The sequence below is a fragment of the Orcinus orca genome, chromosome 1, assembly GCF_937001465.1.
Source record: "Orcinus orca chromosome 1, mOrcOrc1.1, whole genome shotgun sequence".
Classification (NCBI taxonomy): domain Eukaryota; kingdom Metazoa; phylum Chordata; class Mammalia; order Artiodactyla; family Delphinidae; genus Orcinus; species Orcinus orca.
The window spans coordinates 136585241-136613101 of NC_064559.1; the positions used below are offsets into that span (position 1 = coordinate 136585241).

At 36.8% G+C, this 27861-nt stretch overlaps 1 long non-coding RNA gene across 2 annotated transcripts in view; it reads left to right on the forward strand.

The window, feature by feature from the left end:
- Window positions 1-24202, forward strand: part of LOC125964269 (uncharacterized) — a 41324-nt gene extending 17122 nt beyond the window's left edge. The window contains exons 2-4 of one of the 2 annotated variants that reach the window (XR_007477148.1): window positions 20894-20992; window positions 22121-22159; window positions 22884-24202. This is a non-coding gene — a long non-coding RNA (uncharacterized LOC125964269). The remainder of the gene's footprint in view (window positions 1-20893; window positions 20993-22120; window positions 22160-22883) is intronic. The other variant, XR_007477154.1, reaches the window with a different exon arrangement.
- The last annotated feature ends 3659 nt before the right edge of the window (window positions 24203-27861 follow it).

The window sequence follows — 27861 nt, forward strand, 5'->3', positions numbered from 1 at the left end:
CTGATCTCCCTGTGCTATGCAGCTGCTTCCTACTAGCTATCTATTTTACATTTGGTAGTGTATATATGTCAATGCCACTCTCTCACTTCATCCCAGCTTACCCTTCCGCCCCCTATGTCCTCAACTCCATTCTCTATTTCTGCATCTTTATTCCTGTCCTACCCCTAAGTTCATCAGAACCTTTTTTTTTTAGATTCCATATATATGTGTTAGCATATGGTATTTGTTTTTCTCTTTCTGATTTACTTCACTGTGTATGACAGATTGTAGGTCCATCCACTTCACTATAAATAACTCAATTTCGTTTCTTTTTATTGCCAAGTAATATTCCATTGTATATATGTGCCACATCTTTATGCATTCATCTGTTGATGGACACTTAGGTTGCTTCCATGACCTGGCTATTGTAAATAGAGCTGCAGTGAACATTGTGGTATATGACTCTTTTTGAATTATGGTTTTCTCAGGGTATATGCCCAGTAGTGGGATTGCTGGGTTGTATGGTAGTTAAATTTTTAGTTTTTTAAGGAACCTCCATACTGTTTTCCATAGTGGCAGTATCAATTTGCATTCCCAGCAACAGTGCAAGAGGGTTCCTTTTTCTCCACACCCTCTCCAGCACTTATTGTTTGTAGATTTTTTGATGATGGCCATTCTGACCAGTGTGAGGTGATATCTCATTGTAGTTTTGATTTGCATTTCTCTAATGATTAGTGATGTTGAGCATCCTTTCACGTGTTTGTTGGCAATCTGTATATCTTCTTTGGAGAAATGTCTGTTTAGGTCTTCTGCCCATTTTTGGATGGGCAATATAGTCACTTTGCTTTTTTGATACTGTGCTGTATAAGCTGCTTTTATTTTTTGGAGATTAATCCTTTGTCAGTTGCTTCATTTGCAAATATTTTCTCCCATTCTGTGGGTTGTGTTTTCGTCTTTTTTATGGTTTCCTTTGCTGTGCAAAGGCTTTTAAGTTTCATTAGGTCCCATTTGTTTGTTTTTGTTTTTATTTCCATTACTCTAGGAGGTGGATCAAAAAAGATTTTGCTGTGATTTATGTCGAACAGTGTTCTGCCTATGTTTTCCTCTAAGAGTTTTATAGTGTCTGGCCTTACATTTAGGTCTTGAATCCATTTTGAGCTTATTTTTGTGTATGGTGTTAGGGAGTGTTCTAATTTCATTCTTTTACATGTAGCTGTCCAGTTGTCCCAACACCACTTATTAAAGAGGCTGTCTTTTCTCCATTGTACATTCTTGCCTCCTTTATCAAAGATAAGGTGACCATATATGCGTGGGTTTATCTCTGGGCTTTCTATCCTGTTCCATTGATATATTTCTGTTTTTGTGCCAGTACCATACTGTCTTGATTACTGTAGCTTTGTAGTATAGTCTGAAGTCTGGGAGCCTGATTCCTCCAGGTCCGTTTTTCTTTCTCAAGATTGCTTTGGCTATTCAGGGTATTTTGTGTTTCCATACAAATTGTGAAATTTTTTGTTCTAGTTCTGTGAAAAATGCCAGGGCAGTTTGATAGCGATTGCTTTGAACTGTAGATTGCTTTGGGTAATATAGTCACTTTCACAATGTTGCTTCTTCTAGTCCAGGAACATGGTATATCTCTCCATCTGTTTGTCTCGTCTTTAATTTCTTTTATCAGTGTCTTATAGTTTTCTGCATACAGGTCTTTTGTCTCCTTAGTTAGGTTTACTGCTAGGTATTTTTTTTTTTTGCGGTACGCTGGCCTCTCACTGTTGTGGCCTCTCCCATTGCGGAGCACAGGCTCTGGACGGGCAGGATCAGCGGTCATGGCCCAGCTGCTCTGTGGCATGTGGGATCCTCCCAGACTGGGACAGGAACCCGTGTCCCCTGCATCGGCAGGTGGACTCTCAACCACTGCGCCACCAGGGAAGCCCTCTCCTAGGTATTTTATTCTTCTTGTTGCAATGGTAAATGGGAGTGTTTCCTTAATTTCTCTTACTGATTTTTCATTGTTAGTGTATAGGAATGCAAGAGATTTCTGTACATTAATTTTGTATCCTGCTACTTTACCAGATTCATTGATTAGCTCTTGTAGTTTTCTGGTAGCATCTTTTGGATTCTCTATGTATACTATCATGTCATCTGCAGAGTGACAGTTTAATTTCTTCTTTTCAGATGTGGATTCCATTTGTTTCTTTTTCTTCTCTGATTGCTGTGGCTAAAACTTCCAAAACTATGTTGAATAATAGTGGTGAGAGTGGGAAACCTTGTCTTGTTCCTTATCTTAGAGGAAATGGTTTCAGTTTTTCACCATTGAGAATAGTGTTGTCTGAGGTTTGTCACATTTGGGCTTTATTATGTCTCCACTTTCTGGAGAGTTTTTATCATAAATGGGTGTCGAATTTTGTCACAAGCTTTTTCTGCATCTATTGATATAATCATATGGTTTTTATTCTTCAATTTTTTAATATGGTGTATCACATTGATTGATTTTCATATATTGAAGAATCCCTTGCATTCCTGGGATAAACCCCACTTGATCATGGTATATGATCCTTTTAATGTGCTGTTGGATTCTGTTTGGTAGTATTTTGTTGAGGATTTTTGTATTTATGTTCATCAGTGATATTGGCCTGTAGTTTTCTGTTTTTGTGACATCTTTGTCTTGCTTTGGTATCATGGTGATGGTACTCTTGTAGAATGAGTTTGGGAGTGTTCCTCCCTCTGCTATATTTTGGAAGAGTTTGAGAGGATAGGTGTTAGCTCTTTACTAAATGTTTAATAGAATTCACCTGTAAAGCCATCTGGTCCTGGGCTTTTGTTTGTTGGAAGATTTTTAATCACAGTTTCAATTTCAGTGCTTGTGATTGCTCTGTTCATATTTTCTGTTTCTTCCTGTTTCAGTCTTGGAAGCTTATATGTTTCTAAGAATTTGTCCATTTCTTCTAGGTTGTCCATTTTATTGGCGTATAGTTGCTTGTAGTAATCTCTCATGATCCTTCGTATTTCTGCAGTGTCAGTTTTACTTCTCCTTTTTCATTTTTAATTCTGTTTTTTGAGTCTTCTTTTTTTTCTTGATGAGTCTGACTAATGGTTTATGAATTTTGTTTATCTTCTCAAAGAATCAGCTTTTAGTTTTATTGGTCTTTGGTATTTTTCTCTTTATTTCTTTTTCCTTTGTTTCTGATCTGATCTTTATGATTTCTTTCCTTCTGTTAACTTTGGTGTTTTTTTAAATTTTTCTTTCTCTAATTGCTTTAGGTGTAAGGTTAAGTTGTTTATTTGAAATGTTTCTTGTTTCTTGATGTAGGAGTGTATTGCTATAAACTTCCTTCTTAGAACTCTTTTTGCTGCATCCCACAGGTTTTGGGTCGTCGTGTTTTCATTGTCATTTGTTTCTAGGAATTTTTTCATTTCCTCTTTGATTTCCTCAGTGATCTCTTTGTTATTTAGTAACATATTGTTTAACCTCTGTGTTTGTGTATTTTACGTTTTTTTCCCTGTAATTCATTTCTAATCTCATAGCATTGTGGTCATAAGAGATGCTTGATATGATTTCAATTTTCTTAAATTTACTGAGGCTTGATTTGTGACCCACAATATGATCTATCTTGGAGAATGTTCCTTTCACACTTGAGAAGAAAGTATAAAATGCTGTTTTCGGATGGAATGTCCTATAAATATCAATTAAATGTATCTGGTCTATTGTGTGATTTAAAGCTTCTGTTTCCTTATTTATTTTCACTTTGGATGATCTGTCCATTGGTATAAGTGAGGTGTTAAAGTCCACCACTATTACTGTGTTACTGTCGATTTCTTCTTTTATAGCTGTTAGCAGTTGCCTTATGTATTGAGGTGCTCCTGTGTTGGGTGCATATATATTTATAATTGTTATATCTTCTTCTTGGATTGATCCCTTTATCATTATGTCATGTCCTTTCTTGTTTCTTGTAACATTCTTTATTTTAAAGTCTATTTTATCTGATACGAGTATTGCTACTCCAGCTTTCCTTTGATTTCCATTTGCAAGGAATATCTTTTTCCATCCCCTGACTTTCAGTCTGTATCTGTCCCTAGGTCTGAAGTGGGTCTCTTGTAGACAGCATATATATGGGTCTTGTTTTTGTATCCATTCAACCAGTCTGTGCCTTTTGTTTGGAGCATTTAATCCATTTACTTTCAGGTAGTTATCCATATGTATATTCCTATGACCATTTTCTTAATCGTTTTGGGTTTTTTATGGTAGGTCTTTTCCTTCTCTTGTGTTTCCTGCCTAGAGAAGTTCCTTTCCTTTAGCATTTGCTGTAAAGCTGGTTTGGTGGTGCTGAACTCTCTTAGCTTTTGCTTGTCTGTAAAGGTTTTAATTTCTCTGTCGAATCTGAATGAGATCCTTGCTGGGTAGAGTAATCTTAGTTGTAGGATTTTCCCTTTCATCACTTTAAATATGTCCTGCCACTCCCTTCTGGCTTGCAGAGTTTTTGCTGAAAGATCAGCTGTTAACTTTATGGGGATTCCTTTGTATGTTATTTGTTTTTTTTCCCCTTGGTACTTTTATATTTTTTCTTTGTGTTTAATTTTTGGTAGTTCGATTAATATGTGTTTTGGCATGTTCCTCCTTGGGTTTATCCTGTATGGGACTGTCTGCACTTCCTTGACTTGACTGACTATTTCCTTTCCCATATTAGGGAAGTTTTCAAGTATAATGTCTTCAAATATTTTCTCAGTCCCTTTCTTTTTCTCTTCTTCTTCTGGGACCCCTATAATTCGTTGTTGGTGTGTTTAATGTTGTCCCAGAAGTCTCTGAGACTTTCCTCAATTCTTTTTATTCTTTTTTCTTTATTCTGCTCTGCAGAAGTTATTTCCACTATTCTATCTTCCAGGTCACTTATCTGTTCTTCTGCCTCAGTTATTCTGCTATTGATTCCCTCTAGAGTATTTTTAATTTCATTTATTGTGTTGTTCATCATTGTTTGTTTCATCTTTAGTTCTTCTAGGTCCTTGTTAAACTTTTCTTGAATTTTCTCCATTCTGTTTCTGAGATTTTACATCATCTTTACTATCATTACTCTGAATTTTTTTTCAGGTAGACTGCCTATTTCCTCTTCATTTGTTTGGTGTGGTGGGTTTTTACCTTGTGCCTTCATCTGCTGCGTATTCTTTGTCTTCTCATTTCGTTTAGCTTACTGCTTTTGGAGTCTCCTTTTCTCAGGCTGCAGGTTCATAGTTCCTGTTATTTTTGGTGTCTGTCCCCAGTGGGTGAGGTTCATTCAGTGGCTTGTGTAGGCTTCCTGGTGCAGTGGATTGATGCCTGGTGTTCTGGTGGTTAGGCCTATATCTTGTCGTTCTGGCAGGCAGGGCTTTGTCCAGTGTTGTGTTTTAGTGTGTCTGTGAATTTAGGATGACTTTAGGCAGCCTCTCTGCTAATGGGTGGGGTTGTGTTCCTGTCTTGCTAGTTGTTTGGCATGCGGTGTCTAGCACTGTAGCTTACTGGCCATTGTGTGGAGCTCAGTCTTAGTGTTGAGACAGAGATATCTGGGAGAGCTTATGCTGATTAATATTATGTGGGGCCATGAGGTCTCTGGTGGTCCAATGTCCTGGACTCACCTCTAGCACCTCAGAGGCTCTGGTCCGACACCTGGCCAGACCCTGCCAGCCACACGAGCCACATGGCTCGGAAGAAAAGGAAGAAAAACAAACAAATGAACAGATAGAACGCCAAAACAAATGGTAAAAGCAAAACTAAACTGACAACGTCACACAAAGAAACATACACATACACAGTCATAAAAAGAAACAAAGAAACAAACAAAAAAAACAAAAAAAACCAAACAGACAGAATCCTAGGACAAATGGTAAAAGCAAACCTAAACAGACAAAATCACACAAAGAAACATACACATGCATGCTCACAAAAAGAGAAAAAAGCAAAAAAAAAAAAAAAAAAAGGAAGAGCAACCAAACCAATAAAAAAAACCCACCAGTGATAATAAGCACTAAAAACTAAACTAAGATAAACATAAAACCAAAAATGAATCAGATGCAGAAAGCAAACCCCAAGTCTACAGTTGCTCCCAATGTCCATTGCCTCAATTTTGGGAACATTCATTGTCTATTCAGGTATTCCACAGATGCAGGGTTTATCAAGTTGATTGTGGGGATTTAATCCACTGCTCCTGAGGCTTCACAGAGAAATTTCCCTTTCTCTCCTTTGTTTGCACAGCTCCTGGGATTCAGCTTTCGTTTTGACCCCACCTCTGCATATAGGCCACCTTCAGGTGCCTGTTTCCCACCCAGACAGGAGGAGGTTAACTCAGCAGCTGATTAGGGCTCTCTTGCTCACTCAGGCTGGGGAGAGGGAGGGGTATGGTAGTCATAACTGGAATACGGGGTGAGCCTGCGGAGGCCAGCATGACATTGTAACAGCCTGAGGTGCACCGTGTGTTCTCCCGGGGAAGTTGTCCCTGCATCACGGGACCCTGGCAGTGATGTGCTGCACAGGCTCCCAGGGGGCTGTGGTTCATTACCTGTGCTTGCACACAGGATTCTTGGTGGCAGCGGCAGCAGCATTAGCGGTCCATGCCTATCTCTGCGGTCAGAGATCAGAGCTGTGACTCGTGCCCATCTCTGGAGCTCACTTAGGCAGTTCTGTGCTGTCTGTGGGAACACAGAGCAGGAATCCCTCTCCTCACGCACCCCAAAACAATGGTTTCTTGCTTCTCCAGTAGGTCCAGACTTTTTCCTGGGCTCCCTCCCAGCTAGCTGTGGTGCGCTAGCCCCCTTTAAGCTGTCTTCATGCAGCCAGCCTCCGTCCTCTCCCTGGGGTCTGACCTCCAAAGCCCAAGCCTCAGCTCCCACCCCCCACCTGCCCTGGTGGGTGAACAGAAAAGCCTCTCAGGCTGGTGAGTGCTGGTCGGCACTGATCCTTTGTGTGGGAATCTCTCCACTTTGCCCTCTGCACCCCTGTTGCTGTGCTCTCCTCTGTGGCTCTGAAGCTTCCCCCCCATCTCCCCTGTCCCCACTAGTGGAGGGGCTTCCTAGTGTGTGGAAACTTCCTCCTTCATAGGTCCCTCCCAGAGGTGTGGGTCCCATCCCTATTTATGTGTCTCTGTTTTTTCTTTTTTCTTTTGCCCTACCCAGGTACGTGGGGAGTTTCTTGTGTTTTGGGAAGTCTGAGGTCTTCTGCCAGCATTCAGTAGGTGTTCAGTAGGAGTTTTTCCACATGTAGAGGTATTTTTGATGTATTTGTGGGGAGGAAGGTGATCTCCACATCTTACTTCTCTGCCATCTTGAAGGTCTCCTCTCTTCTTTTTTCTTTCTGATGCTCTGATGGGGTGAGTTCTTCTGATTGGGTGCCTTGTCTTCAAGTTGACTGGTCTTTCCTTCTGTTTCATCTAGCCTGCTGTTTAACCACTCTAGTGTATTTTTCAGTTCAGTTATTGTATTCTTCAACTCTGTGACTTCTGCTTGGTTCTTTCTTGTATTTTCTAATATTTTTTGAAGTCCTCAGTGTGTTCATCCATTTTTCTCCTGAGTTTGGTGAGCATCTTTATGACCATCCTTTGAATGCTTTATCAGATAAATTACTTATCTCTATTTCATTAAAGTTTTTTTTCTGAGGTTTTATTTTGTTGTTTGTTTTGTTGTTTGTTTTGTTGTTTGTTAACTCTTTCTGTTGGTTTCTATGCATTTGATGCAATAACCACCTCTCCCATTCTAGAAATAGTGGCTTCATGTAAGAGATGAAATTTGTCATTCAACCCTGCCCTAGGTGTTGGTTGTCTCTCAAACCTTTGTGATTATCCAAGGAGCCTATTATATTTTAAATAGTTCTCAGTAGTCAAGGGTGTGCCAACACTTGTCAAAGTCCCAGAGGGGAGGATCTCAGTCAGCATGTAGGTTCAGGCTGATTGGAAGCCAGACCCTCAGACAGCAGCTTTTAAAATATGCAAATATACACAGTCCTGTGGGACCACAAGTGTATGCCCCACTGGTCACCAGAACCTGGTAATCTGGAGGTCTCCCCTGGTGGCAGTCATAAAAATCAGGGCTCTAGACAAGTGTATAAACTCTTTTCTGTGATACTGGTGAGACATAGCGAGGCAGAGGAAGACCACAAAGATGGCATCCTTTGGGCCGTGTTCTCTGAGAGTAGCTGCATAGGCCCTTAGGTGTGTGCCAGACCTGAAGCTTGTCCATCTGGCCAAAGCTCCAGGACAAGAAAATAGGCCTCTTTCACAAAAAGCCTGGGAATGTCTTTCAGTCTGTTGTCTGTGTAGTACCTTGGGGATAGTAGCCTGTCAAGAGTTGTGTCTCTGATTGGTACATACAAGTCCCCTGCCACAAGAAGCAAGCAGTCAAGGGGTGTCACCTGGACAGTATCCTCAAAAACTGGGTACTAGACATAAAAACCAAGGGACCAGATATGTGTAAGAGTTCCCCTCTAGGAGATACTAGCACTCTGGTGCATAGCAGAGAGAGAGTGCAAAGATAGCAGTTGCCCTGTGAGGTCTGTGGCAGGGATTACAGTCAGCCCTTACATGTGTGTTTAACTAGAAGCCTGCTTCTAGGCTGCATGTATGATGATTAGCTAATAGGCCTCTTTCACAGAGACTGAACTTTGTTGCCTCTTTCTGTGCTCTGGGGGTGGTATCTGTTTAAGAACTCTTTTTCTGTTGATTACAGTCTTGTGTGACTTGCAAGCAGAAGCTCCACTGGCCACCAGAGCCAGGCCATGTAGAGGTGTCCTGTGTAGAAGCTGCAAAAATTGGGGTATATGACAAAGGTATATGTTCCTTTCTGGAAGATACTGGTGATTGGAGTAAGGCAGAGGGACTGTGCAAAGATTCCATCCACTGGCCTGTATTCCCTGCGAGCACTTCCTTAGGCCACTAGATATGTGTCAAGGCAGAGGCGTGCACCTCAGGCTAAAGCTCCTGGACTAGCAAATAGACTCCTTTCACACACTTGGGGTTGTGTTTCAGTCTGCTGTCTGGACAATGCACCAGGGTGGTAGCCTTCCTAGAACTGTCTCTCTGATTGTTACAGTCCCTTCAGGCCCAGGAACACAAACTCCCCTGGCCTCCAGAGTCAGCAATCAAGGGGCATCCCCTGGGCAGTAGCTGTACAAATCAGGCTTTCAGACATGTGTAAAAACTCCCTTCTGGGAGATACTGGTACTCTGGAGCACTGTAGAGGGACAGCGTGAAGATGGTGCCCACTGACTGTAGTGAGGTAGAGGGGGGAGAATAAAGATGGTACCCACTGGAAAAAGAAAAAAAAAAGAGATTGTGGTGTCCCCTAGGGGGCTAGAGCAGGGCAGAGGGAGAGTATAAAGATGGCATCACCAGTCTCTGTCCCCAGGAAAGGTTTCAGCAGTCTCCTACATGTGTGAGTTAAATTAGATGCCTGCCTGTCAGGCTAGTGCTTTAACATAAGTAGAGTGAGCCTCGTTCACTTTGTTATTGTCTGTCTCTGTGCTGGGCCCTGGGGAGGATGAGTCCTAGCACTCAAGCCTTTTAAAAGCCAATTCTGAGTCTTGTGGGTTCGGTGAATGCAAGCCTCATTGGTTTTCAAAACTAGATATTTTGGGGGCTCATCTCTCAAGTGCAGGTCTTAAAAGCTGGGCTGCTGGATGTGGGGTTCCAACCCTGCGCTCCTCAGCTCTGGGTTTGAATTCCCTCCTGATTCTGGATTGCATGCTGGGAGTGGAGTTTATGGTGAGATTTTGTCCCAGCCTCTCCTACCCATTTCAATGTGTTTTTCTTCTCATTTTCCTGATGTGTAGTCATTGTTCAGCCAGCCTTTAGGGCTTTTTTTTTTTTAAAGAGGAAATTGTTCCATATGTAGCTGTAGACTGTATGTCCATGGGAGGAGGTGAGTTCATGATCTTCTTATATTGCTGTGTTGAACCGTAACCCATCCTCTTTTTGAAAACGTTTTTTAAAAATATTGAAACAGTTTCAAACTTACAAAAAATGTTGCAGTGACCAATTTTTATATGAATTTCTTTCTGGACTTAGAAGTTCTAAGATCATTCAGATATGGTAAATTTGAAACCCTATCAGTAGGAACACAAATCATGATTATAAATTCTCTTGGGAGACCTTTCTCGCCACCCTTTTCAGAGCTTATTCCATGACAGAAAATCTTCCTTGTCATCTTGCTGTGCCAGGGATTGACTTTATCACTGAGGGTACAGAACTTCCCAGATCTTTTTATGGGGGGAGGGCATGAGGAGGGGCTCATAGTTTCTAATTTCTGCATGCACCAAGGGCCCAAATTCTTATCTCCAGCTACCATATGAGTTTAAAGCTACCTTCCTCATCCAACCCCCTTCCCACTCAGGATAGGATCATACTGTGTGCTCAGAGTTCCAGTGTTCAGTGCTTTCTCTATTTCTGACACCTAAGTATTTCTCTCTTTTTTTGCAAACTCAAATATGTGTTAAAAAATTTTTTTTTCACTCTACATAGCATTACTAGGTGTTTGTAATGGAAGAGCTTTCATGTTATCTGGTCTGACTGTATTAGTTAGGAATTGATTGTGTTCAGCTTAAGTTACAGAAACCTGGGTACAGTGACTTACTAAAATAGGGATTCATTTTTTCACCTGCTAAGAAGTTCAGAGGTTGGCAGCTTTCTATGTTTCTATTTTGCTATTTGTAGCATGTAGCTTTCATCCCCATATCTCAGGATGGTTCCTATACTTCTAGGCATTACATATGTCTTAAAGGCAGAAAAAAGATGAAAGGTGAAATCAAAAGGTACTTGCAACTGAGTCTGCTTTCTCTTTTTTTTTTTTTAAATCAAGAAAATAGCATTTTCATAAGCCCCACCTAGTAAACTTTTATTTGCATCTCTTTGACCAGACGTGGGTCATTTGATTCCTTCTAAAAGCAATAGAGTTTGATAAATGCAGTGTGCGCTGTTGAAAAATACCCATTTTTTTTTTAACAAGGCACACTGTCATGCTGAACAAGATGGGGGTACTGTTAGCAAACAAGAAGTGGAGAAGAGTTATAGGACAAGCAACTATCAATATCTGCCATGCTTCTGTGCGGCAAGAACTGAAAGTCTCCTGTGTTCTTTCTGCTGCACTGCAACTTCCTTTCAGTTTTTAGACTGAACAGGGTAGGCAACATAACTCGCAGGGCAGAGTACAAAATGGAAGTATGGAACTCCTTGTTCAAGAAATAGGAGAAAAGTGTCAAAGGTACAAAAGTAGAAAACTTTTTCCTTTCTTCTGTGGTCTCTCAACTTTCATAGTGTTTTTAATTTGCTACTTAATGTCATTCTAAGCAAAAAATAAATAAATAAAAATTTAGATTATTAGCATGAATTTTACCTTGCATCTTCATATTGTAAATGCCAGTTTTAAAACTCAAATATAAGACCATTGAAATTACACAATTTGTAATTCTTAGTGTGTCCATACATTTCTATTTCATTCTTACCAAAGTAGTAGAAATGCTGTACAAATCTAATTCAGTTTTTAAAATTTCATTTCTTGATATATGCACATTCTACCAATATTCTGTACCTTTGGCTTAATGATGAATAAGGAAGGACTGAAAGGAAGATGAACTATAGATTGCCCTTTCCTTCTCTCATCATTTTCAGTGTCATTGGTTGGAAGCTTCCATATAAACTTACCTTATTCTCTCATTGGTCTGCTAGAATTCTTTATTCATGAAGTGTTGTTAACACTATGTGAATGTGGCAGCAAGGACTGGCAGTGAATATGTGTATCTGAAAGTGCTGATATGGAAAGATTTCTAAGATATAATAATAAAAAAAACAACATGCGGAACAATGTGTGAGTCTGTGTAAATAAAAAATGAATGTGTTTGTTAAGTATATATAAGTACTTTGTATATGCAATAATTTTAAGAAACTTTTTTTCAGTGGTTATCTTTGGGGAAAAAGTACAGTGGGGCAAGGAGTGGGAAGGGTTGAAGTCTTTCACTTTTCATTTTGTATCTTTCTTTACCGCTTGGATTTTCAGCCTGTGTGTGTCTGTTTGCTTGTGTTTGTGTGTGTGTGTGTGTGTGTGTGTGTGTTTGTGTGTGTATACACACTTATATATAACATTTCTTTCATATTTTAATTTTTTAGTTTTAGAGTACTCTAACAATTTTATTGATTTAATAAATATGATGCATGCTCATTAAAAATATTGAAATGGCAAAGCAATGGACAAGGAAGAAAGCAACCAGCAACCCAGAACCACCACCCAGAAATAGCCAGTGTAAACATTTGGTGAAAATCTCTTTCTATGTAAATACAGATGAAGAATGAGTGAGAGAGACACAGAAGGAAAGATAAAAAAGAGAAAGGGACAGTTATAAAAGGCATTAAATTAAGTTTACTTGAATTTAACAGAAACAAAAAACTAGAATGAAAAATGAATAGCTAAACTTCATTATTTCTTTTCTGCAGGAGGTATTAGATCCTAAAGGACCCCTCTTGGAGTCATTGGAATCTTTTTGTATGAGTTTTTTTTCCCCCCCTCCTTTGACTACTGGTTTCAATCTTAGACATTGTCTATTAACTTATTATATGAAAGATGAGATAATGAGAACTCATATTTTTTTACCTTTCCTTTGTCTCCCTACAAACTTATATTGCTTTTATTATTTCTAATTTTCAGTAGAGAATTAAACAGAGAGTCAGGATTAATGTTCAGTGTAGAGGATGTAGGAAAACAAGTACTCTCATATACTGTTGAAGGAAGTTATACATTGATAAAGACATTTGGGATGATAATTATTTATCAGCATATGAAATGTATAAGGTCTTTGACCCAGCAATTCTACCTGTAGGAATCTATCCAAAGACATGTTTGTACAGAGATAAGTATACAAAGATATTTTTGTAACACTGTTTTAATACTAAAAAATTGGAAACAACTTAAATATTAATCAGTAAGGAAATAGTTTTATGACTTATAGTGCATTCATAATTTGGAATAATATACACTTGTTAAAAGAATGATGGAGATAAATATGTACTAAAATGGAAAAAAAGTCTCAATTATGTTGTTAAGAGAAAAAAAGCAAGTCATATATTATACCTACAGTGTGATTCCATTTATTTATTATAAAAGAATATATATATTTATACATAAGCATAAAATTTACATACCCACATTGGTACAGAATGGTACACATAGAGAAAGAGACAAAGAGGAAGAGACTGGGTGGATAAAGAAGAACTTTAACATTTAACTGTATATACTTAAAAACTGCTTTAGTGTTTTACAATAGGAATGTATTTGTTGTATAAAAGATAGAGAGGGGGCTTCCCTGGTGGCGCAGAGGTTGAGAGTCCGCCTGCCGATGCAGGGGACATGGGTTCGTGCCCCAGTCCAGGAATATCCCACATGCTGCGGAGCGGCTAGGCCCATGAGCCATGGCCGCTGAGCCTGTGCGTCCGGAGCCTGTGCTCCACAATGGGAGAGGCCACAACAGTGAGAGGCCCGCGTACCTCAAAAAAAAAAAAAGATAGGGAGGAGAAAAAAGAAAAAATAACTAGTTTCTTCTCAAAAATTTAATATTAATATGTGAGAGTAAAATACCTAATTAATTTTGTCTAGTAATTCATATTTAAGGATTAATATGATCATTAAATCTGCATTATATTTCAAGTAAAAAAAACAAAGCAGCTTCTGACACAATCCACATGACTTGCCATAGATATTGGCCAAAAAGTCAAAACTTTCCCTCACCTCAAAATGACATAATTTCTCTCCTGTTATGCTTAGGATCTTGGAATAATTTAATTTGCCACCTTCTTTGTTCCTGAGTAAAAGTGCTAGGTTAACAGCAATGTTATTCTCTTTCAAAGTATTTCTAGAAATATCTTGGTCTTTATGCCCAAGTTTTCACTGGAAGAACTGAATACTCATTCCACTCATTCTGCTTGATTATACTTTTGTTTTATACTTTAGTTAATGATACTACTTTGTGACTTGAGATGAAATCTAAAAGAAAGAGTAAAATAACAGGTTGACCCACATTGTTGTAATTTAGGTTAATATGACTCTTACTAGCAATAAACTTCCTATACTGACAGGTACATATCAGTTATTCACTGATGCTTTGAAGTATGGGAATAAGGAGACAATATCATCAAATGCAGTGGTGTAAGTTTAAACTCTTAAGTTCCCAAGGAAAATTTCAAAAAGACCCACTTACCTGTTGCTTACCAGTCAGATCAACTAACAGACACCTATTATGAGCAATCCCTAACAGACACCTATTATGAGCAATCCCTTTGGTAAATTCAATACAGTACACCAACCAATATAAGATTGCCCCTTCTATCAAAGGACAGACCCATATAAGATTTTATGGAAAGTCAAATCTAAGAAAGTCTAGTTTTGAATGCATTCTAGTGATTGTGCTGGAGTTAAGGATATCCACAAGTCTTACTCAGAAGCACAAAATGTGATCCTTGTGCTCCGAGGGCATATAATCTAGTTTTGTTCACGTGCAAAGAAAACCTACACTGTGAGGTTGTGTGATGCCAAGTATTAATTGAACAGAACAGATAAGTGTTATAGAAAGTCACAGAAAGGACACATTATTACTCTACTACACATAGAGTAGTCAGGTAAACCCTAGAGCATGAGACAGGAGACATCTAATAATGTTTAGAAGGCAGTTGGAAATATGTAACTAAAGCTTGGGAAAGAACACCAGGTTAAAGGTACAATTGTTTGAGTATTTGCGTAGATGTGATAGATAAGATTTCCATCAGGAGATATACAGTGAGAAGGAAAGGAAGGTTAAAGCTTGAAGAAAAGAGTAAGACACTGTGAAAATAAGAAAAGACAGATTTTAAAAAATAGTAGAACATTTGGAAATTTAAAATACAGTCATTAAAATAAAAATCTTATGGACTGATTAATAGCTTATTAGATGCAGATGAAGAGATATTAGTAAATGAAGATAGTTCTGAGGAAATTATACAGAAAGGCAGCATGAAGAAATAAGGAATGAAAAGTATGAATTAAGAAAAATGATAGGGTGAGAAAGTTCAATATATTATCCAATAAGATTTCCAGAAAGCAAGATAAGAAAGAAGGAGACAGACAAGTTTGATGAGATCATGGTTGATAATTTCAAAACTTTGAAAGAATTGATGAAATAATGTCTCAAGGTCAATAATCAGAAGTCTCAAGCAAAATAAAAAGAAGTATACTCTAGGCACATTGTAGCAAATTGGAATACTGCAAAAAAACAGATAAAATCTAGAAAGGAATCAGATATAAAAGATAGGTTACTTGCAAAGAAATAACTATTGGATTAGCAATAGAGTAGCAACAGATTTCTCAAGAACAGTGGAAGCCAGAAGTTAATTAAACAGTATCTTCAAGGAGCTGAGGAAAAACCAATAAACTTAGAATTTAATACACAACTAAAGTATCACTTAATAGTTCCAAATAATGACACTTTTCAGACAAAGATTGAGAAAATTTACCTCTCACAGATTGTCGTTGAAAGACTAAAATATCCACATTAATTCTGTACATTGTTTAAAGATATATTCATATGTCTTACATATGTATCATATACAGTACATGTAAATGGTAAAATTATAAAAACAAGCATATATGGGGATATATATATACGTATAGCTGATTCACTTTGTTATACAGCAGAAACTAACACAACATTGTAAAGCAATTATACTCCAATAAAGATGATATAGGGCTTCCCTGGTGGTGCAGTGGTTGAGAGTCCGCCTGCCGATGCAGGGGACACGGGTTCGTGCCCCGGTCCGGGAAGATCCCACATGCCGCGGAGCGGCTGGGCCCGTGAGCCATGGCCACTGAGCCTGCGCTCCACAACGGGAGAGGCCACAACAGTAAGAGGCCCGCGTACCGCAAAAAAAAAAAAAAAAAAAAAAAAGATATAAAAAATAAATGAAAAATAAAATAAGGGAAAAAAATAATAATAAAAACAAGCATGGGAATGAAAAAACACCTAATTCAAAATAGTGTTTATCTGTGAGAGGAGAGAAGAGAATGAATTAGAGCTTCATTTGGATTTTTTAAGCTAGTTATACAGGCATTCATTCTATTTTTTAAGGCATTTTTTGGTCTACTTGAAATATATTTAAAAAGGGAGTAGGGAGTAAGAAAAGGAATGACCTACAATATCAAATATTGCATGAGAAAATGAGAACAGGAAATTCCACAGATTTGGATACTTAAAGCCCACTGAATATGCTCCAGAGAATTGTTTTCCTAGAGAAGGGAGAATGAAAACATCCATTCCAGTCTGCCTACATGTGTTCCTATCATTTCTCCCCTCCTGTTATCGTAAAAGAGATGTCCCTCTGCCCATCAAATATCAGTCCTTTCCCTGTGTGTTCTGGATCCTACCTCTCCCACCTTTTTAGGGTCCATATATTTACCCCTTTCTTTCCTATATTTTCATTTTCTCCCTTTCTACAAGTTCCTTTCCAATATTTAAACATGCTTAGGTCTCTCCTTTTTTTAAACTCCTCTTCCCCGATTGCTGCGAAACCAAATACTGCCTCTTTCCACTCTCACAGTCCTATTCCAACCACTGCCTTTTTTATCTCCTTCCCATGTCAAACATCTTAAAAGAATTATCTCTAATTAGTGTCTCAATGTCTATACCTCCCATTTACCTCTGAAACCACTCTAATGTAACTCCTCCCCCGACCCCCATTCCACAAAAATTATTCTCCTTAAGGTCACCAGTGATTTCTCTGTCTTGACCTCTTACCATTACTTATTCCGCACTATTTCCTTCTTATCCATCATCATCATGCAGTATTTACTGAGCATTTACCATATGCCAGACACTGTTTTAAGCACTTTATGTGTATTATTTCCTTCTTGAAACCTCTCTTCCTTTGGCTTCTATGACATAACACCCCTCTGATTTTCCTTCTACTTCTCAAGTAGATACTCTTTGGTTTCTTTGCTCATCCTCATCTCTTCATCTTTAATAGATGAAGTTCCTCAAGGCATCATCCTTATTCCTCTATTCTTCTCACTTTATACCACAGATATTGCTTCCACTCATATATGTCTATATATACACAGATGACTTTCAATTTTATTTTCATTTCATCCACTAGTATTTCAGCATGTAATTCTTTAAAAGATAAGAACTCTTTTTTTTTTTTTTTGGTTAAACGTAACCACAATACCATTATCATACCCAAAACAAAAGTAATAATAATTCCTTAATATTGGCAAATACTGGGTCAGTGGCAACTTTCCAATTGTCTCATAAATATCATAAAATTCAGATTCTAATCAAGTTACTCACTTGATTGCAAACCTTTAGTGGTTTCTCAATATTCTTAGAATAAAGAACAAAATCTATAACCTGTCCTACAGATCTTGCATGATTTTTCCTTGTTTATCTAGTCAGCCAGATCAATAGAATTGAATCTAGAGACCTAAAATGTTATTTCACATCTATTATCTTGAGTTGACATCTAATTGATAATAATAAGTCAGAAAAAGGAACTGAAACACTCATGGTGAAATTTTTGTCTTTTGGAGTTTGTTTTGAGCAAAACCAGGGAGTTGAGAAATACTCATTAGAGAAATGATGCAGGCCTGGCTCAGCTAAGGTACAGATGCTAATGGAAGGGTCTTGATAGACATTACCCTTGGACAGCCTGCCACATATGCTACACAGCAAACTCTCAGGGTTTGGGGAAAATCCAATACAATTTAAATTGTTTTTTTTTTGTTATCCCTGGACAACCTTCACAAGGACAGACTGCCTAGATGGACCTCTTTGCTGTCAGCTAATTAGTTTACCACTAAAGATGTGCAAACACAACTCAATCTTCTGAGACTGCAGTTTTTTCCTCATAAGTACAGTTTTTGCCCTTGTTCCTGGATAGCAGTCTAATGACTGTCTCCCTGTATGTTAAAAATTTTGTTTGTAGGTAAATAACTAAATGTCTCTGAGTTGTTCTTTGATAATAAAAACTTAGTTGTACTTGCAAATTTGTTCTTTCTCTACTCTTTCTCACCTTAATACCTCAACCAGCTCAGTTTTTCAAGATGGAAATCTGGGAATATTTTCAATGCTTTCTTGTCCCTCATGCCTGGTTCCTTCTCAATATCCAATTCATCACCAAGATCTGAATCTGCTTTCACAATACATCTTGACAGCAACCACTATAGTCTGAGCCCAAACCATGTATTGTTTGGGCTATTTAAATACTCTCCTAATTGGCCCTAATTGCTTTCCCTACATTCACATTCATCTCCTTCCATTTCACTTCCCCAGGGAGTCAGAATGTTCTTTTAAAACCATATATCTTATCACATCTTTCCCTGTTTAAATACTTCAAATTGCTTCTATGATACCTATGATAAAATGATAAATCCTGAATTCGTTACATGGCCTATTCTTTCACAAGGCCCTGCTTGATCTGGCCCCCATATACACCTGTCTAATCTAATCTGGTACTGTTGTCTCCCTTACAACTTTAGCTACACTGACCTTCTTTCAATTCTTTTGGCACCAAACCTTTTCCCACCTCAGGACCTGCACTCATGCTGTCCCTCTGTCTTAAATTTGTGATGGGGATATGTGAACCAACTTCTAAAGAATAAGAAGATGTCAGCCTAACCTAAAAAATTAATTGTTATGAACCTCAAGTATTGTGCATAACTCCAGTGTTCAGTTGAGCTGTTAGATGATTTATATATATATATATATATATATATATTTTTTTTTATTTTTTTATTTTTTGCGGTACGCGGACCTCTCACTGTTGTGGCTTCTCTCGTTGCGGAGCACAGGCTCCGGACATGCAGGCTCAGCGGCCATGGCTCACGGGCCCAGCCGCTCTGCGGCATGTGGGATCTTCCCGGACCGGGGCACGAACCCGTGTCCCCTGCACGGGCAGGTGGATTCTCAACCACTGCGCCACCAGGGAAGCCCGATTCCCATATTTTTAAAGAATAAGAAGTTGGTTCACAAATCACTTCCTCAGAGGGTTAAGGATTCTCTTCTAATGTCCTTCATAGCTCTAAACACAATTTATAATTTTATTAATTTATATAATTGTTTGATAACTCATCCCTATTAGTCTGTGAACTCTAAAAGGAAAGGGATCATATCTACTTTTTAAAAATTCTGTATAATAATTGTCTAGCATACAACAGATACCAAACACTTTGAACAAATGAGTGAGTGAGATGTTTGGGGAAGCATTTAGTTCAGTGCCTGGCAAACAATACTCAACTTGATTTTCCTTTTTCATTTTAAACATTTACATTAGATATTGGTCTTTTATTTAATGGAATGTTGCTAGGGTTTTTTTTTTTAAAGTAGGTATTTTAAATCTTTCGGATGGCTACAGATGTCCACTAGATGTCAGCCTAACTGAAAAAATTAATTGCTATGAACTTCAAGTATTGTGCATGATTCCAGTGTTCCGTTGAGCTGTTAGATGATTCCTATATTTTTAATTAAATGAAGATATAATGTTTTCGTAAATACCTTTGAATTTGAGATGGTGGATGCTCCATGATTGTATATTGAGTACTGAGAATATAATTCTCTTGTGTTGTAAAACTCTATTAATAGTAAAATATTTATGAAATATAATAATAAGGTAATAAAAGCTGCTAATATTTATTTGGCTTCAACTACATGCCAGACACTTTGCTAAATGCTTAAATGTCTTATCTCATTTAATTTCAATTGATTTCTAAATTAAGACAGTAACTAAAACTATCTCAAATGATTAAAAAATCCTGTGAGATAAATAGTATTACTAACACCATTCAAAAACTGGAGTTTAAAGAGGTTAAGTAGCTGTTCTTAAAAACTCCAAAAGAGATAGCATAACGTATCATAATTACTTATTTATTAAAAATAAACACTTATTTATAAAAAATAAAAAATTTAAAAATACCTCTTTGGTCAAGAGGTTGTTATTTAATTTTATTTATTTTATTATTTATTTTGGCTGCACTGGGTCTTAGTTGCGGCACGTGGGATCTTTTAGTTGCAGCATGTGGACTTCTTAGTTGCGACATGCATGTGGGCTCTAGTTCCCCGACCAGGGATCGAACCTGGACCCCCTGCATTGGGGCCCCCTGGAGTCTTACCCACTGGACCACCAGGGAAGTCCCAAATATGTTTTAATAATGGGTGACTTGTCAACATTCATTGCTACTTGGAACTGAGGATTTTGTTTATATTACAGCTAAATAAATGATGTTGTTTAGTGGAAGACATTAGGATGGTAGTGGAAAGAGCACAGATTTGGAATTACACAGACTTTGGTTTGCATCTCAGTATCACCATTTACTAGCTTTACTCTGATGTTGGGCAGGTTATTTCCTATCTTTGAGCCTCAGTTGCCTTGTCAGTTAAGAGGGGTTATAATGTAATGCCTGCTTTACAGTGCTGAAGTAAAGGTTAGATAGGAAAGTATATGGAAAGTGCCTACCACAGTGACTGGCATGTAATAAGTCATAGTTTTTATTATTTTTTTAATAAATGTCTCAATCTGAGAAAAATAGATATTAATTTTGTGGATACTATGGGTAAACAAACCCTCATATTTTTGTGATGGTAGATGAATATGCAAAATACCAATGCCAAGTTCATACCCAAATGACTTAAAATTCATCTATGCACAGTTACATACAAAAATTATTTAACTTGCAAAATTATTGATAATATTTTTATTGAGGAGCTAAGGATTAAGATCATATATTTTGTACTCAGTTCACATTTTTCAAGTACCTTTGGTGTTTGGGTATGATGATGAAGGAGGTAGAAATGAGATTCACTATCTTCTTTCCATGTTTATCACTACTTACCATTTACTAATATAGTACATTACTTCTTGCTTAGATTCCTTTAATAGCCTCCCAAATCCTCTCTCCATTTCAGTTTCCTTTACACAAGTTGGAAAGATGGATACTCCCCAAATTACAGCTCAAACCATGTGACAGCTTGCTCAAGCATCTTCAGCCTCCATTGCCTACCAATGTAAGTATACACTAATCTTGGTTGGAGTCATATTGTAGACTGTTTCCCCATTTTTACTTTACGATATGCCCCTGTGTACATCCAGAGCCAGATCAGGATATGTGAGCACAAAAACTAACAATTATAAAAGTACTTTACTTATCTATGTTTATAAACAAATATAGTATGTTTTGTGTGGTTTTAATTTATGTACATGGTATTATACTGTGCCTATAATTCTGTAGTTTTCCTTACTCAATATTATATATATGAAATCTGTTTAATATTGATTAGAGGTAGGTAGACATGATCTATTTCTTTTGGCTGTTGTATAGACCCATCTTACGAATACACCACATTTTGTTTGTCCAGTCCGCTACTGGGGGATAGTTAGAGTGTTTCCAGTTTTCACTGTTAAAAATCATGCTGTAGTGAACATCTTCATGTATCCTAGAACACAAATATTAAGAGTTTCTTTAAGAGGTCTACATATAAGTGTCTGCATATTTTTTATTTTACTAACTACCACCAGTTGCCTTCAGCAGAAAGTCCCTGTTTCCTCCCATTTTAACGAAAGCTTGATAGATATTATTGGGTGGAAATAGTATCTTCTGGGCTTTTTTTTTTTCAAATGTGCATTTCTTTGGCTGACTTCAAGATTGAGACTCTTTTCCTAAAGTGATTGGCCTTTTAATTTTCCTTCCCTGTGCATTGACAATTCGTGTCCTTTGCCCATTTTGTTGTTGTTGTTGAATTGCTGACTTTTTTTTCTTTTTTCCCCCCCTCTTTTTTTTACTGAATCTAAAAATATCTGCTTCTTATTTGTCATAAACCTTTAGTGTCTTTAAATTGTTTTTTTTTTACTATCTTAAATTTATATGTAATTAAAATTCAAAGAATTGAGTATTTTAATACATGAATATGATGTATTTCTTCATTTTTTTCAGCTCTTTAATTACTATTATGAATTTATTTGCTTATAAATAGTAATATAATTAAATTTCATACATTGAATTCTTATATTCCTAGAGTTTTGGTTGCATCTCTCAGGATTTTCTATGAAAATGATTATGATTTTCAAATAATGACAATTTTGTCACTTTAAAATACTCATACTTATTCATTATCATGCCTTTTTGCGTTGGTTAGGGCCTCCAGTATAATACTGACTAGGAGCAATGCTAGCAGGTATCTTGGTGCATTCCTGACTTTAATCTGCATGCTTCTAATGTTTCCTATAAATTATGATGCTTGATATAGAATTGTCTAGATACTTGCTAAAGTTTCTTTTAAATCCCAGTTTTCCAGATTTTTGTTTCTTAAAAATCATGAATAAGTAGTTGAATGTATCAAATGCCTTTTCTGCATTTATTGAGATACTTATGTTTTTCTCCTTTAATCTGTTAATATGGTAAATTGCACTGTTTTTATTTTTTGTCATTATTATCAGTTTTGCTTTTTTATTATTCCAGTTTTTTATTATTATTAGTTCATTTCATTTGGAACTCAGATATATAATTTAATTAATAATTTTCCTCAGTTGATGATACTCTGTCATCATTTGACCATATCTCCTCTGCTGTATCATTTTACTTATTTTTATTTTCATTATCCACAACTCTGTTCCATTTCTTCTACCCACACTTTTACTTTAATGTGTTTGTTATATATCCTGATACAATAAAGTGTTATTTTTTTGTGTGTGTCTATGCATTAATTTATACAAATGTTATTGGTTTATAGCTATTGCTTTGTTTCAACTTTTTTTCACTCAACACTGTATGTTTAACTCTATTTTGTTGCTATCTATGCATCTGCTGTATTGTTTTTAAGTATAGTATAGTATATTAGTAATATATAGTGTAATATTTCAGATTATGTACACTTTGCATTTACTTATCTATTCCCCCAGAGATGGGCACCTAAAGTAACTTTCAACTTTCTGCAACTATAAAATAACACTGTGATAAATATCTTCATGTAAGTTGCTTTTTGATTTGTGCCCTGGTTTCTTTGATGCTTATACCCAGGTATGTGATTGTTGGAACATGAGATAATTTGTACATTGATTTTATTAAATTCCACCAGATTATTTTCCATAATACTGCCTCAGTTACACTCCTGCCAGTAGAGTAGGAGAAATCTTATTTCTCTACTTTCTTACCTACAATTGCTGTTATCTGATTTTTTTTTTTTTTTGGGTCTGCGTTGGGTCTTCGTTGCTGTGCTCAGGCTTTCTCTAGTTGCAGTGAGCGGGGTCTACTCTTCGTTGTAGTGTGCGTGCTTCTCATTGTGGTAGCTTCTCTTGTTGCAGAGCACAGGTTCTAGGCGCACGGGCTTCAGTAGTTGTGGCACGTGGGCTCAGTAGTTGTGGCTTGCAGGCTCTAGAGCGTAGGCTCAGTAGTTGTGGCGCACGGGCTTAGTTGCTCCGCGGCATGTGGTATCTTCCCAGACCAGGGATCAAACACATGTCCCCTGCATTGGCAGGTGGGTTCTTAACCACTGCACCACCAGGAAGTCCCTGATTTTTAATTTTTATTAATTTGATTAATGTTAAAGTATATATCAATGTTGAAATTGGCATTTCTCTGATTCTAGTGTGTTTCTCTGATTTCTATACTTACTTGCCACTGAGCTTCCTTTTATTTTTATTTTTTTTAAGTTTTATTTATTTATTTTTGATGTAGACCATTTTTTAAAGTCTTTATTGAATTTGTTACTATATTGCTTCTATTTTATGTTTTGGTTTTTTGGCCATGAGGCATGTGGGATCTTAGCTCCCCAACCAGAGGTTGAACCTGCACTCCCTGCTTTGGAAAGCGAAGTCTTAACCACTGGATTGCCATGGAAGTCCCTGGGCTTCCTTTTAAATGATTCACCTACTTACGTCCTTTGCCTGTTTTTCTGTTGAGGTTTCCTGTCTTTTTCTTATTCGTTTGCAACTGTTTCTTATACATGCCGTATATTAATTCCTTAGCAGGTTTTAAACACTAAAAATATTTTCTTTGGTCTGTCAACTGTCAGTTTTGCCTATGACGTCCTTGTGAGCAGAAGTTCTCAATTTTGATGTATATAAATCCATTTTTTAAAAATGTTTTGTGTTTTTAGGTCTTGCTTGAGAAGTCCTTTCAACCCTAAAATCACTCAGATATTTCCTTTTATTTTCTTCTGTTAGCTTTTAAAATTTGCCTTTTACACTTGAGACTTTATTCCAGATGGCATTCCCCTGTGTGTATGGCATAAATCAAGGAATACTACTTTATTCTTCTGGATATATTGAGCTAGTTTTCCTAACACTATCTGGAAAGTAATCTATTTTTTTCTATTGATTTATGGTGCTGCCTTTATCAGACATCAATTTCTGTTTCTGAACTTTCTATTCTGTTACATTGTGTATTTGTTTCTGTGTAATTGCATAGTACATTTATTACTATAGCTTTGTAGATTGTATTAATATCTGGGAAAGAAGTTCTTCCATTTTACTTATCTTTTTCAAAATTAGATTAGTTTTTCATGAACCTTTATTTCATGTAATTTCAATGATGTGATTGTTAAATCTTCTAGAATTTTTATTGAAATCTGAATTAGTTATCTATTGCTGTATAACTAATTACTCCATAACTTAGTGGCTAAAAAATAAATATTATCACTCAGCTCTGTGGATCAGGAATTCAAAAATATCTTAATTGAATGGTTTCTGTCTTGAGGTCTCTCATGAGATTGTAACCAAGATGTCAACTGGGGCCACAGTCATCTAAAGGCTTGACTTGGTCTGGGGGATTCCTCTCCAGGTAGGTTCACTCACATGGCTGACAAGTTGATGTTGACAGTTGGCAGATCAGTTCCTTGTCACATGAATCTTGTGACAGAGCTTCTTGAATATCCTTACAACATGGAGGCCGATGTATGCTAGAGCAAGTGATCCAGGAGATAGCAAGGTAGAAGCTGCAACGTTATTTATGACCTAGTCTCAAAAGTCACACTCCAACATTCCTGCAATATCCTGTTGATTGCACAAGACAGCTCTCCTCAGTATGAGAGGTGACTACACCAGGAAGCAAGAATCACTGGGGGCCATCTTGGAGGCTGAGTACCTCAGTTCACCCTCTGGCTGCCAATAATTAATGTCGCTCTCACATGCAAAATAGACTCATCCTTCTCACAAGACTCCCCTAAATCTCACCCCACTACAGAATCAGCTTGAAGTCCAGAATCTCATCTAAATAAGGTCCAGAGGTGATGAGGCTTCTTGGGTATATTTCCTTAAGTACAGTTCTTTGAGTACAGTTTCTTTTGATCTGAAAACTTGTGGAGTTAAGAGAGGGAACCAAACAATGCCATGTATATCAGGAGGCAAGAATCACTGGGGGCCAGTCTTAAAGGATGGCTACCACAAAATTTCATTTAACATTTCTTATAAGACAGGTCTATTGGAGACAAATTCCTTCAATCTTTGTTTAAGAAGTATTTCTCCTTCACTTTTTTTTTTGAATGAAAGATTCTTTAAATTCTGTGGTGCGTTACAATTTTCAAAAGTGTCACATACACAATTTCATATAATCCCATAATAAACTTTCTTTAACCCTCTACCACTATATTGCCTCATACCCTTTCCCTCTCCCCTCTAGTAGCCACTAGTTTGTTCTCTATATCTGTGAGTTTGCTTCTTTTGTGTTTTATTCACTAGTTTGTTGTATTTTTAAGATTCCATATATAAGTGATATCATACAGTATTTGTCTTTCTCTGTCTGACTTATTGCACATAGCATAATGTCCTACAAGTCCATCCATGTTGCTGCAAATGGCAAAATTTCATTCTTTTTTATGGCTGAGTAGTATTCCTTTGTAGGTGTATCTACCGCATCTTCTTTATCCATCATCTGTTGATGGACACTTAGGTTGCTTCTATACGTTGGCAATTGTAAATAACAATGCTATGAACATTGAGGTGCATGTATCTTTTTGAATTAGTGTTGTTGGTTTTTTTGGATATATATCCAGGAGTGGAATTGCTGTGTCATATGGTAGTTCTATTTTTAGTTTTTTGAGAAACCTCCTTACTGTTTTCCACAGTGCCTGCACCAATTTACATTCCCACAACAGTGTATGAGGGTTCCCTTTTCTCCACATCCTTGTCAACATTTGTTATTTGTGTTCTTTTTGATCATAGCCATTCTGATGTGTGTGGGGTGATATTTCATTGTCATTTTGATTTGTATTTCCCTGATGATTAGCAATGTTGAGCATCTTTCCATGTGCCTGTTGGCCATCTGCATTTTTTCTTTGGAAAAATGTCTCTTCAGTTCTTCTGGCCATTTTTTAATTGAGTTTGTTTTTTTGATGTTGAGTTGTATGAGCTGTTTATATATGTTGCATGTTAACCCCTTATCAGTCATATCATTTGCAAATATCTTCTCCCATTCAGTAGGTTGTTTTTTTCTTTGTCAATGGTTTCCTTTGCTGTGCAAAAGCTTTTGAATTTAATTAGGTCCCATTTGACTATTTTTGCTTTTGTTTCCTTTGCTTTAGGAGACGGATCCAAAAAAACACTGCTTCAGTTTGTGTCTAAGAGTGTTCTGCATATGTTTTCCTCTAGAAGTTTTATAGTATCCAGTCTTACATTTGGGTCTTTAATCCATTTTGAGTTTATTTTTGGACAGCTACTTGTAAAAGAATAAAATTAGAACATTCTCTAATACCATATACAAAAAAATCTCCTTTGCTTTTGAGGAATAATTTGGCTGGATAGAGAATTCTAGGTTGGTGGTTTCTCTTTCAGCACTTTAAATGTATCACTCTACCCTCTTCTTGCTTGCAGGGTTTCTGAAGAGAATTCTTATCCTGTTCCTTTGTAGGTAAGGCGTTTTTTATTTCCAGCTTCTTTCAAGATTTTTTGTCTTTATTTTCTGCAATTTGAATATGATATGCCTAGGTATAGATTTTTTTGAATTTTATTATACTTGTTCTCTGAGTTTCCTTAATATGTGGTTGATATTTGTCATTAATTTTGGAAAATTCTCAGCCATTATTCATAATTTCTTTTCCTTTCTCTTTCTCCTTCTCCTGCTACTCCCATTGAATTTTTGTAATTGTCACATAGTTCTTGGATATTCTATTCCATTTTTTCTCTTCTTTTTTCTCTTTGCTTTTCAGATATTGACATATCTTCAAGCTTACTAATTCTTTTATTGGCCATGTCCAGTCTACTGATGAGTCCATCAAAGGCATTCTTCATTTCTTTTACAGTGTTTCTGATTTTTAGCATTTAATTTTGATTCTTTATTAAGGCTTACATGTCTCTGCTTATATTACTTACCTGTTTTTACATGTTGTCGATTTTTTATATTAGAGCCCTAGGATATTTATCATAGTTATTTTTAATTCTTTTTTTAAATTTTTATTGGATTGTAGTTGATTTACAATGTTGTGTTAGTTTCAGGTGTACAGTGAAGTAAATCAGTTATATATATATATATATATATATATATATATATATATATACACACACATATCTCCACTCTTTTTTCGATTCTTTTCCTATATAGGTCATTACAGAGTACTGAGTAGAGTTCCCTGTGCTACACAGTAGATCCTTATTAGTTATCCATTATATATATAGTAGTTTATATATGTCAATCCCAATCTCCTAATTTATCCTTCTCCCCTTTTCCAGTTATTTTAAATTCTTGATCTGATGATTCCAAAACTTCTGATCTATCTGAGTCTGGTACTGATGCTTTTGGTCTTTTCAGACTATTTTTTTGCCTTTATCATGCCTTGTAATTTTTGGTTGAAAGCCACACATTGTGTATTGGGTGAAAGGAACTGAGGTAAATAGGCCTTTCATCTGAGGTTTTACACTCTCTGGCTATTAGTTAGGGTATGCTTAC